The sequence below is a fragment of the Camelus dromedarius genome, chromosome 12, assembly GCF_036321535.1.
Source record: "Camelus dromedarius isolate mCamDro1 chromosome 12, mCamDro1.pat, whole genome shotgun sequence".
Taxonomy (NCBI): Eukaryota; Metazoa; Chordata; class Mammalia; order Artiodactyla; family Camelidae; genus Camelus; species Camelus dromedarius.
The window spans coordinates 31,726,618-31,739,277 of record NC_087447.1 but is presented as its reverse complement, the minus strand read 5'-3'; the positions used below and the strand labels follow the sequence as shown (position 1 = coordinate 31,739,277).

The following is a 12,660-nucleotide window of genomic DNA, read 5'->3' as shown; positions in this document are numbered from 1 at the left end:
TTACTAGAGTTGCTAAATGTTGAGAATGTGATTTAGGAACTTTCAGCAGGCATTTCACCTTTCTATGGAGAGAGAGCCTTCCTGCTACTGAAACTGATATAAAGACGAAAAAATAAAGAAACATCCAGTAAGTCCAGAGGATACTTTCTGACTTTTAGCATCCAACTACACCTGAAGATTTTCATGCTCAAAGTCCATACATGGACTTTTCAATGAGAGCCAAGCAGTTCCCATTTTTTTGTTCTTTACAGTGGGTTGACTTGGGTTAATTTGCTGCAGTGGAAAGATCCCTGTCAAGTTCAGGCAGGCTGAAAACAGTAATTAAAGAGGCAAGAAGATCCAGTGTTTTTTTTTTTAATAATGTAATCAAACGTGCCTAATGGACTCCTTTAGGGGAGGATTTATTTTCCATTCAGACCCTGTAGCACATAGCACAGAACTCTTCAGGTATTTTATCCACTGCTGTTCCATTACATTTTTCTTCATTGTATGCCTATTCTCATGCTCTGCCATTTGATGCCCACCTCTAACTTAGTGGGGCAGACTCTTTCTCTAATAGATGCCTTGCAGTAGCCCTTTATACCAATAATTTCTTATTCTTTTTTACCATAATTATTCATAGGAGTATTTATTGCTCCAAAATTTCTGGAAGCAATCAGAGGCTTGAGTTGATTGCTGAGAAGCCAATTCTATTCTCCCATGTCAATTAGGAACCTTTCCAAAGGCATTGCTCATTTTCAAGTGTCCATAAATTCCAGGCTGCTCTATGCTGTATGTCACATTTTGGACTAAGCCTATTTATCACCTACTATGTTTGTTCACTTGACCCAAAATAGATCCTTGGATTGGATGGTATCAAAGAAAAGTTACATCTGGATAGTAATTAAAGTGGTAAACACAGATTTTGTTCAGGACTACTGCAATAGTGGAAGAGAGACCTTAAATCCAAATACAACATAGGCAAGTCAGAACTTAAAGCCAAGAAGCAGGATGGGGGTCAGTATACGAAAAATTACTAAGAGGAAGCATCAAATTCAGGCAGTGGGTGTGGACTCTGGCTAAAACAACCTGACAGAATTCAAGTCCAAGTGATCAGCCAGCACCTGGGGAATGGTAGAAGACGAGGGACCTGTGCATTCAGATACTGAGGAGGGTCAGATAGCAGGGGTGAGGGTTTCTGTTTAACTGACTTGGCAGACTTCTTGCTAAAACTGGATTTTATAGGAAGTGCCCACATGGGCCTAGGAGAGGGTTCAGGGCCTGATTAAAGTTTGACCAAGCAAGGATTCTTTGTCAGGAGAGTTAATTGTTCTTAGGACTCTTAACTGCAGAGGAGAGTGGCAGTCAGAAATACCAGGAATGCCGGTCAGCTCTTGGAAATTGCATACTCGGTACATCCTGCAGCCCAACCCCCAGTCTACGAAATGCCAATATCCTACAGAGTTGGAACATATTTTAGGGATATTATGTCCCAGTTGAAGTTCTCCTATGGCAGTATGGAGACTGAATAGAATCTTAAGTTATAACACGTGCTTGTCGTGGCTAAAAAAATGAGGACGAGCTTCAGATTTTGACTAAGTTTTGTTGAAACATCAGTTGTGGTACTTGGTTCAGATGTAGCGTTGCCTGTTAATTGTGTACAGTGGGCAAAACCACTTCATCTTCCAGAGCTTCAGTTTCCTCACTTGCAAGATGAGACTCAGTTCCAACCAGAGGAAGAGTTAACAGATGACAGGTGCCATCATACATAAATGTCCACCCAAAGGATGCATAATAAGAGGGAGGCACTCAGAAGTACTATTTCCTATCCCTACCTCAGAGATATCTAAGAAAGCATATGAAAATGGCTTTAAAATGCCACAAGTAAAACAATCTCTTGGGTGCAACCAACCCCAGTTATCGGGCGCTAGGCATTACGTTCTAAACACTAAATCTGTCCTCCAGCATTTCAGAATATGCAAATATTTCATCTTGATATTCCCTACAACACATGCAAACTCAGCAGGGTATCACCTTACTTGGCACTCATTTTCTCACGATATGCCTTGAAACGTGCAGTATTTTAACTTTTATCTTACCAATTTTTAGACTACTATCTATTAAAATACCCCTCTTGAGTACCCCTATCTAAAGAGATTATAGTCAGTAGGCCTGGAGTGTTCAACATTGCTTAGCAATTCATCATCATTCTCACTTCATTTCCCAGCTCAAAATCCAAAATCGTCTCTGTGCCTCTAAGTATTTAGAAAACTGTAAAACACTGTATTGGTACCTGGACGGACGACTATTTCTCAAGACTTTCAGGTTAATTCAAGTGCTTGAGGTAACTGAAATCATGCATAATTACAATTCCAACTACCCATATTTATTTACAAAGACCAGTCTTTGCTTTACCTTCTGAAAAAGGCCTCTGTCAGTGTGACACAAATCAATACCTTAATTATACCACTGTGAAATTGAAACTCAGGTCAAACAACACATTTTTCTTTTCCACTGGTTATTGCCACTGGTTTTAGAATGAAGTAATAGATATTCAAATGAATTACTAACCATGTGTTTCTTTATTTCTTTTTATATATTTATGTTCAATTTCACATACTTCATATGCAATGAGATTATATAGGAGTGACTTTTAAATGTTTCTTCAATTTATTTTTATCCTAGTACCCCATAATATAAAAATGAGGAAAAAAAAAAGAGTTAAGACTGAAGTCACAACACTTTCTGATATTGAATACAAATTTTTGAATGTATATTCATTTTCATGGGAAGAAGCTTCAGGAATTTAATCAAATTCTCATTTTAAAAAGCATCCAAAATGTCTTTTACAGAAATAGCTCTCTAACCATGATAATCATTGTTTGTAAGGGTTCTTGGGAAGGCACTGTTATGCACTGTTAGAATTACATCTTAAATTTTTCTTGAGCTCTTTAACATTATATTAAAAGTTATAGAAATACATATACTTTCTTACACTGTAATTGGTTGTAGTTTATCTTAATAAAATTACAACGATGCAGATATAACTTTAACTGGAAGGCTATTCAATGCAGCATTCTTATAATAACAAAAACTAGCAAATTAGTTAAAATATATTAGGCATAAAATGGAATATTAAGCAGCCACTGAAATTAAGAGAACATTGTATCTTCCTACCACAAAATTTAGCAATGAATTTGCTTCTATTACTATGTATTTCATCTTTTTTTCAGTTACTGTGGGTGAAATATCTGATCTATCTGATCTCTTTTAGGCCTGCCTTTGTCTCCTTGTCCAGCTGCTCACTTCCCTACCTACTCTTTGGGCAGTGACAACAATTAATGAGTAGTAGAGCTGTGATTTGAATAAAGTTTTTTTGGACTTCAAAGCTCATGCTCTTTCCCCTAAATGCAAGTATTCAGAAACTTACTACAATCGTTAAAAGGTGGTTTCTTTTCAGTATTTCTTCACACTGAGATAGGTAAATACCAAAATTATGTCAGTAAGTTTCTTAAGATGATTTCTTGTTCTGTTTCTAATGGCCTCACTACAGGAGTAGTCTCTTTTCTGCTGAGCAATTTTTCTGATCAATATGCAGACATAAAAAATTAACACCTGTCTTAGTCCCACATACTTACTAAGCTACAGCTGGGCTTCTCTGACCCATTTTAAGAGTTGTCCAAGGAGTTGTTTTCCTCCAACCTCTCTTCAACTCACTCCAATCTACATTTCATCCCCAGAGCTCTTCTGACCTAACTCTTACCAAAATCATCAGTGACCTCTAAATCACTAGAACCAATGTCCATTTCTTCATTCTAATCTTATTTGACTCTTTAACATCATTTTATACATTTGATTATTCTTTCCTTGAAATACCATATTTACTTGGGTTTCGAGAATTAATACCCTGCCACTAAATAAAGGGGTGTTTCATAGATCAGTCACTTCAGCTTTTCTCTTCTCTCTCTACCTCTACACTCTAAACTAGACCTGTACCAAAAAAAAAAAAAAAAGCTACAAATGTGGACCACATATGTAATTTTAAATTTTTATAAAAGTAAAGAGGACAGATGATTTAAATTTTAATAATATATTTTATGTAAAACAACATATAAAAGCATAATTACAAATACAAGCAATATAAAGTTACTAATTAGATTTGTTTTATTGAAGTGTAATAACATACAACAATGTATTTGTTTTAGGTGTACAACATAATGATTCGACATTTGTATACATTACAAAATGATCATCATAAGTCTGGTTACCACCTGTCACCATGCAAGATTTCTTTCTTTTTTTTATGATGAGAACTTTTAAAATTTACTTTCTTAGCAACTTTCAAATTTGCAAGAGAGTATTTTTAATGATCGTCAACATGCTATATATTACATACCCATGACTTATTTATTTTATAACTGGAAGTTAGTATCTCTTGATCCCCTTCACCCAGTTCACCCACCCTCTGACACCGCTTCCCTCTGGCAACCATCAATCTATTCTCTGTATCTATGAGTTTTGTTTTGTTTTGTTTGTTTTGTTTTTCAGATTCCACATATGAGTGAAGTCATACAATATTTGCCTTTATCTGTCTGACTTATTTCACTTAGCATAATACCCCCAAGGTCCATCCATGTTGTCATAAATGGCAATATTTCATTCTTTTTTATAACTGTGTAATATTCCCATTGTGTGTGTGTAAGGTATACAGCATGGTGATTTGATTTAATTACTGGGTCTGTGTACAAATGTTTTCTCTCATTTCAGTCTCCAGAACAAACAGAAGCACACAGACTGTTCCATAAACTTTATTATCAAGTTATCCTTGAATTTGGTCTCTTAATAGTCTGTCAATGTTTTTCTTAAAATAGCTTCCTAAAAAAAAAAATTGTATTATTTTCCATTTTAAATTCCAGTCAGGCTAACATTTGCCATTTCATTGGGATGGCTATTTTATTTCATTTTCCCCTGAGAAACTATTAACTTATCATTATAGAGACAGTGATAAAAAAATGTATGTAAAAATACTGACCTTGAATATATGGAATAAGCATATATACATACATACTGCCTTGGAGAGAGTCATTCCATATTTAGCCCTTTTTCCATCAACCCTGAAGGAATCAGCATTTGTACAAAAAAAATCTCATTAGCTTGGTCCATTTAATCTTGTGTAATGAAATGGCTCATTAATTCTAGGCAACTGTCCCACAGAGAGATTAGAGCCAGAGGCCCTGGAACCTGGAGTCAGATCTGTCACTCGTGAGGTGTGCGGCACTGGACCGGTTACTTTACATTTCTGAACCTCCAATTCCTCATCTATAAAATGTGAATATTCATGCACCAGCCTCAGAGCACTGCTGAAGGGATGAATACATCTGGCTTTTGGAACTTTGCCTGGCTCCTGAGGAGAGCTCAGATTCATTGAACTCAGAGTAACCATACTGAGCACAAGCACAGCGTGTACCCAAATTTAAAAAAAAAAAAAAATAAGTAAAAGTGACTGTTTGATACTTGATTTTCAAAAAGCATCAAATAGTTTGAGCAATTAAGAATGTGTTTGCTTGTGAGTAACAGAAAGCTCAACTAATCTTGAAGCCACATACTGCTCTCTTAACTAACCAGAATTCGCGAGATGTGCTGTCACTTGCTTAGATTCAGCTGCACAGCTGTGTTATCAGGAAACCTGACTTGATGCCCAGTGATGGTAAGATAGCTGCTACAGACAGATCCATCAGGAGATCTTCAGGGGAAAAGAAGGGGCGGAGAAGTGGAGTGAATCACTTCCGTGCCATGCTCTTTCACCCAGAAATCAACAGATTTCCCACAATGCCCCATAAAATCTGGTAACGGCTACTGGCATTGTCTGTGTCATGTGGTTATTCCCACTGCAAGAGGTACTGAAAGAGCAAGCTGGGGCCTTGCTGTCTCCAACAAATCTAACGTTGTATTAATAAGAACAAAGGTCAGAAAGAGCTGTTGGGTAATATTTTAGTGTCCGCCGTAACGTAAATAAGGGAAACATTGGAATTCAGTCAGATGTCCATATATTCATTTTATACTTTAGTATTTATTGTTTTAATATCAAATTGCCTATGGGAAAGTGATTCCACAAACTTTTCATGACTTAATTTTTCTGAAATTTTAATTTAGCGCTAGTATAAGAAAATATTCTGTTTTGCAACTGAAATTTTTTATGTGTGTTTTTGTTTTTTGGTTTTTTAGTTTTTTTGTGTTTTTTTTTTTTAAAAGAACTGTCAGTTTGGCCAGGTGCCACTAGAGAAATAATCGTCCCCAATCAATCAGTTCACTCATCACATTCTAGCTACACTGGCTTTTTTTATTTTTCTCAAGTATGCCAAATTCATCCCTACTTCCTGGCTTTCGCACTTCGTCCTTCAGTTTTGCTTGTTGTTTTGTTTTAGAGTGGAAGGTAATTAGATTTATTTATAGACTTATTTCTTTAATGGAAACACTGGGGATTGAACCCAGGACCTCATGCATGCCAGGCATGCACTCTACCACTGAGCTATACCCACCCCTCCTCCTTCGGTTCTGGAAAGCTCTGTCCCAGCCCAAACCCCCACATATCACCACCATCTTCCCACACCTGATTCCTCTTCTAGGTTTCATTCACATGTCCTTCTTCAAAGAAACCTTCTCTGATCAGATGCCACTTGCAACCAGCCTCTATCTCATTAACTCTATTTTATTTTATTCATTTTCCTTTTTAAAAATTTCTTTATCTCAAAATGTCTTATTTATTTATGGACTCACCTCCTTATTGTCTGATTCATCCAAGTTTAATGTAAGTTCTTTGAGTTGACGGACATTTGTGTGATTCTTCACTTCATTTTCTGAACCCTAAAACAGTGCTTAACCATAGTAGCCACTTAATAAATATTTGTTAAACAAATGAAAGAATACTTAACATATGGTTCTTGATTAGAGCAGGAGTTCGATGTTAAACATTTGAATATTTGATTGCAGCCAGAGAAAATGGGTCAATGTCTTCATCCTAACAATTGGAGTGTACTTGAGGACAGGTCTTTGTACACCTAACAGCACTTGAACACTATAACACAGCCTTCATGAATATTGTCCCTAGGCTGAAAAGCTTTCTTTCACTGACACAGACTTCGGATAAGCAGTCATCTACGTATAGTCAAATCTTGCTGCCCTGGGCATCATCGGATTAGCTTTTGTCTATGTCTGCCTCAAAGCATTAAATATTAACTTAAAAAGTTAATTCTCCCCTATTAAAAGATGGGCAAAATGTCTGTTCCACCAAAGAAGATACATAGATGGCCAGTAAGCATAATGAAAAGATGTTCAACATCATACGTCATTAGGAAATCGCAAATTAAAATAATAATGAAATTTCACTACACACATGTTTAGAACCCTGAAAATCCAAAACACTGACAGCATCAAATCCGCGTGAGACTGTGGGAACTCTCATTCACTGCTGATGGGAATGCAAAGCAGCACAGCCACTGTGGAAGACAGTTTGGCAGTTTCTGACAAAATAAAATACACTTTTAGCATATGATCCAGCAGTCGTGTTCCAAGGAATTTGACCATGTAGACTGAAAACATACGAGTACACAAAAACCTGAACATGAATGTTTATGGCAGCTTTCTTCATAACTGCCAAAACCTAGAAGCAACTGAGATGCCCTTCAAAAAGTTATTGGATAAACAAACTGTGGCACATCCATTCAATAGACTATTATTACACAAGAAAAACAAGTGAACTATCAAGTCATGAAAAGACATGGAGGAAACATAAATGCATATTACCAAGTGAAAGAAGTCAGTCTGGCAAGGCTGTAGATCATATTCTTCCAGCATGTAAACAGAATTTATCTGTTCATTTTGTTAATTAATTAGAGAATAATCCTTCTTTATATAAATTAAATAATATATCTGTTTGAGTAGGAAAACAAATTCAAGCCTTAGCAGAGCACTAAAATTAAGATATCTTAATATCTCTTAAAGCTTCTGCATTTCATGATACAATTCAGCTTATATTATTTCGTATAACACGGTGAATAGTTTCTGTGGTTTTTTTTTTTTTGGCCACAACCTAGGGTGAATCAAGGTTAAAAATCAAGCCACATTAAGGAAGGTCAAAAATTATTAATTATTGTAATACTTATCAGAGATAACAGAAAGTTGTCATCTTCTCTCTATTAACCTTAATACTCATCGTGGTATTACGTATCTTTAATGCTGTTAAAACAGTCGAGTAGTTTCACAGTTGTTTTACTTTTATTTATTTATTTTCTAACAAAACTCTACAGTGCAGTAAAGGTTAGGGATCATGTAACTGCCCTGTCATTTACAAAGCCTGAGTGGTTCATTGATTGCTGGTCTCCTGATTCACCCTTACAACTAGCTGAAATGTTATCCTCTCATTGATGAAAGTCGTCCAGGAGGCAAGGCAATAGAATGCATTGATGAAACGTCTAAAGGCAAAAAAATGCAGTTGCAACTCACTGTGAAATTCTAATTGGGAATCTGTTTTAAGACTTCACAGTTGAGAAGCAGTTCCATTTGTTTTCTATTACTTGTAAGCCCGTGTTTCAAAGCCCGCTGATTACTGGTGGAAGCTACAGTGACAGAGCCCGAATTTCTTTCCAGGCGATCGGATGGCAAAAATCCAGAGAATACTTAGGTTCTTTCCTGATGTGCTTTTTCTTAACTGAAACCTGACTTCCCAGGACCACATTTCCAACTTTCCCCTTTAGGGAGTAATGAAAATTGCTGCACATGTGAGGTCTTCTACTCGGCCTTTAATAGAAATTGTCTTCTGTAACAAGACAACAACTTTCTGAGGCAAACATAATGATCTCCATTTTATAGTTGACAAAGCTGAGACTCAAGAAATATCCTGTTCAAGGTTTCAAACTAGAATATGGAAGCATTTGATTTGTACATCCCTGAATCTTTACTAGTGATATTCCCACTCCCCACATTCTGTAAAGCTACAGAAGGGAAACACTGAAATTCCCCAAGTCATTGTTGCTGCTCCCTGTCCATCACCTTCATTTTCACATGTGAATATGTTCTTTGGATCTCATCATGCTATTCTGTACACCTCTTTGTTGGTATCATTTGCTAGACTACTGGTTATTCCTTCTCACCTGCTATGGCTTTGATCCTGGACTTGGATGACTTCATTATTCATGTTGACAACCTATTGCATATTCTTATCTCAACGCTTCTTAGTGGCTTCTCCAAGGTCTATCACATCAAGTCCAGCAAATCACACTTAGGGAGCACCTGGGCTTTGATATTACCCCCAAATGCTTCATACATGAAACATTAAACTCTCACACTTCACTCTCACCACTGTCAAACACTGTTGCATCTCTCTTAACTATTTAACTACTCTTTTTCGTTACCTCATCAATATCCCCTTATCTTGACCTCTTAGTCTTCCAGCTCTCTTAGATTATCACTTACTTGTCAATGATGGTTTAGTAATAATAACAGGAGTAATAATAACACCGTTCGTATCATTTATCACTGTTTAGCAATGATTTATCATGCATTGCAGATAGCACTGTATATGTTTTGTAGACTGAGTCTCAGAGAAATGAAGCAGACCATCCAAAGCCATATAGTTAATAACTGGCATGACAAAGATGAGAATATAGGTCTGCCAGTGTCACTCTTACTCTTTTTATTATATCTACCTCATCAGCACAGCCTCCTCTGTCATGCAGCTGTGATCATCACTGTCAGCTCTCTTGTGTGCAAAGGTCTGCCTCTGAGTCATCACCATGCAGTCACGGTGGGTCTTCAATGCTGTGTAGCTGCAGTCAGCATCCATTTCTAGCTACCTCAACTGTGACTGCAATCTTTACTTCCCCTTACATGCCTCAAACCTTTCACCGAGCAGGTACCTACAGTCAGATGAAAGGCACATGCCTACTGACATACACTCAAAGTAAATATCTTTGCATCCTACTTTACAGAGAAAATTCAAGTTTTCAGGCGAAAGATCTCAGCATGCTGTCCCCCCGACCTCTTATTTGAACCTGTATGTACTCGCACAGGTATCCTTCCTGTCTCAGTAGAAAAGATGCCTCCATCCTCCTATCCAAGGCAATCTCTCTACCTGAGTTGTAGGAGTCAACCCCTCAGGACCTTGACCCATCAATATTTCCCTCTCTTTCATAATCTCATGTATGTATTATCCTTTTTAGCCTCTACTAAATCTGTGTGTGTGTGATTTTTAGGAATGATTTTTGCCTGCGAGTAACAGAAAACACTTCTATCAATGGTTTAAGAAAATAGGGGTCACTTTTTTAACATAGCAGAAAGTCCAAAACTAGAAAGTTGCCGTCATTGGTTTAATAGCTTAGAAATATCAAGGACGGTGTATTAATTCTCAGCCCCTCTCATGTGAATATGCTGCTGCAGTTCCCTGCACCATACTTTCTTATAGAAAGCTCTCAGCCGACTTCTACCCTGATCTTGTTGGCTAGAATTTATTGGTCAATTGATTTTGCACAGCTACTCAAGATACTTTAGGGAACGGGAGGGTGAGTATATAGTTTTTCAAGGCTTCATAGTGAAGGCAGGAAAGGAAGGAGTTGGGAAAGGGTACTCTTTAGGGAACCTATAGAGTCTGTCAAAGCATACACATGTATTTTAGTGTCTTCTATCTTTAAAACAGGTGGGTTATCCAAAGACTGTCCCAGATCTGGATTTTCAATTATTGGCCCTGTATATAGCCTGTATCTCGTCCCTCCTCTGTAGTACTGGACTGCTTCAGGCTTTAGCCGTTGCAAGCGTTCGCTGGAAACCAGTTCCCTAATTTCTGGATCCACCTCTGCGGACACTTGGAGCTGTGACCACCCCACAGGAGTTACCACTCCTCATCCACTTCTATCTGAAAACACATGTTAGAACAACCATGTATGCCAGTCAGTCCTCTTGGAGTTGCTCTATAGTTAATTAGTTTCCACATTTTTTCTCTACTATCATTTTAATACTGCATTTAGAAAAACATTTTAAAATGTGTTGAATCTGCCTTCTTTAATTGAAAGTTTTTTCTTATTGCCTTGACTGATCCTTTTATGTCTGTATTTGCCACTAGATTCTGAATTATGAGAGCAGAACTCATTTATCTATTTTGTTTCAGTTCCCTAGTACCATGCACAGTTCTTGAGTAATCAATTATTGATGAGTGTGAATGGATAAATAAATCCATTAAAGACTAAAAGCTCACAAGAATTTGAAATCCAACTAGCAGACTTGGAGTGCAGGATTGCCCCTTTATCAACTGCATGAAGCGGTGAAATGTATTTGTCTCAGATCTTAGTTTCTCTACCTTTAAATTAAGAATAAAACTATCCCTTCTTTGCACTTTGTATTCTATTGTAAGATAAAGTCAAATAATGGATACAAGCATGCTTTGAGTTACAGAATGTTAGCATTTATTATTTGACACATTTTTCTTTTAATAATCATTATATTGATTTGATAAATGAATTAATTTATCAAGCTAAATTTATTAATGTGCCAGTGGGTTCGGGAAAAACAGACAGATTAACATTCATCAAATAATTATTGAATATTTACTACATGCTTGACACTGTTCTTGATACCAGAAATACAGCAGTGACCACAAAGATAAATCCTGGCTCACATGAAGTATAACTTCTGGTAAGTGACACGACATAGGTGTATTGGTTTTCCATTTGCTTCTTTATTCTTTAAAACAACAGAACTTTATACTTTAAAACAACAAAAGTTGATTAATCTTTCATCAACAAAAGTCTGACACATTTTGCAGGTTAAAACCAAGATGTAGGCAGGGTTGTTACTTCTGGAGGCTCTAGAGGAGAGTCTGTTTCCTCGCCTTTTCCAGCTTCAAGAGTTTGCCACATTCCTTGGCTTCTGGCCTCATCCCTCCATCTGCAAAGCAGTAACATCAGAGAAGGTCCTCCTCACACTGGCATCCCTCTGGCTTGACACTGATTCTCCTGCCTCTGTCTTTTACTTGTAAGGACTCTTGTGATTGCATTTGATCCACCCTGATAACCTGGGGTAGTCTATCTGTTTTAGAGTCAGCTGATCATCAACCTTAATTCCATCTACAACCTTACTTCTCCTTTTCTGTGTAAGGTGGCATATTCACACATTTCAGAGACCAGAATGTGGGCATCATTGGGAGGTTGTTTTCCTGCCTCCCACGGGATGCCCTTCCCTTGGCCCACTTCATTGGCCCTTTTCATTAAAAACTAACAGATGTTTTTCTGGGTTGCTTTACAAATCTGTCCTATACTTAACCTAATGGTAAAGAGATAGACAACACAATTTAATTTAGAGTTAAAATTAACACTGCCTTACTGCTAAGACTGCATTTATTAACTACATTTGATTCAGTTAAGCCTTGGTAACTCTTTTGAATTGTTGTAAAATTTTCTTCCTTGACTTTTATAGTTTTATTCTAAGTGGGATCAGAATGAGTTTTACTGCTCCTCCACCTTTTTTTTTTTTTAAACACTCATGGCCAAGGACCTGGAAATTCTTTCCACTGTGATGGAATGGAAACTAATAAAAATGTATATAATTTACTACCATTGCCAAGATTTTTTTCAAAGAATTTATATTCTGTGTTTATTTCTCAACTGAAATATGTTTATTAAAAAATAATTATAT

The 12,660-nt window shown here is 36.9% G+C and overlaps 1 long non-coding RNA gene and 1 other non-coding gene across 2 annotated transcripts in view; one reads left to right on the top strand and one right to left on the bottom strand.

Annotated features, from left to right (window-relative positions):
* The window catches only part of LOC135322585 (uncharacterized), a 315,967-nt gene that overhangs the window by 116,922 nt on the left and 186,385 nt on the right, over positions 1 to 12,660 (top strand). The gene's annotated exons all lie outside the window — the stretch shown is intronic.
* Positions 6,447 to 6,519, bottom strand: TRNAA-GGC (transfer RNA alanine (anticodon GGC)). Its single transcript has one exon. It is a non-coding gene; the product is annotated as a tRNA-Ala (tRNA).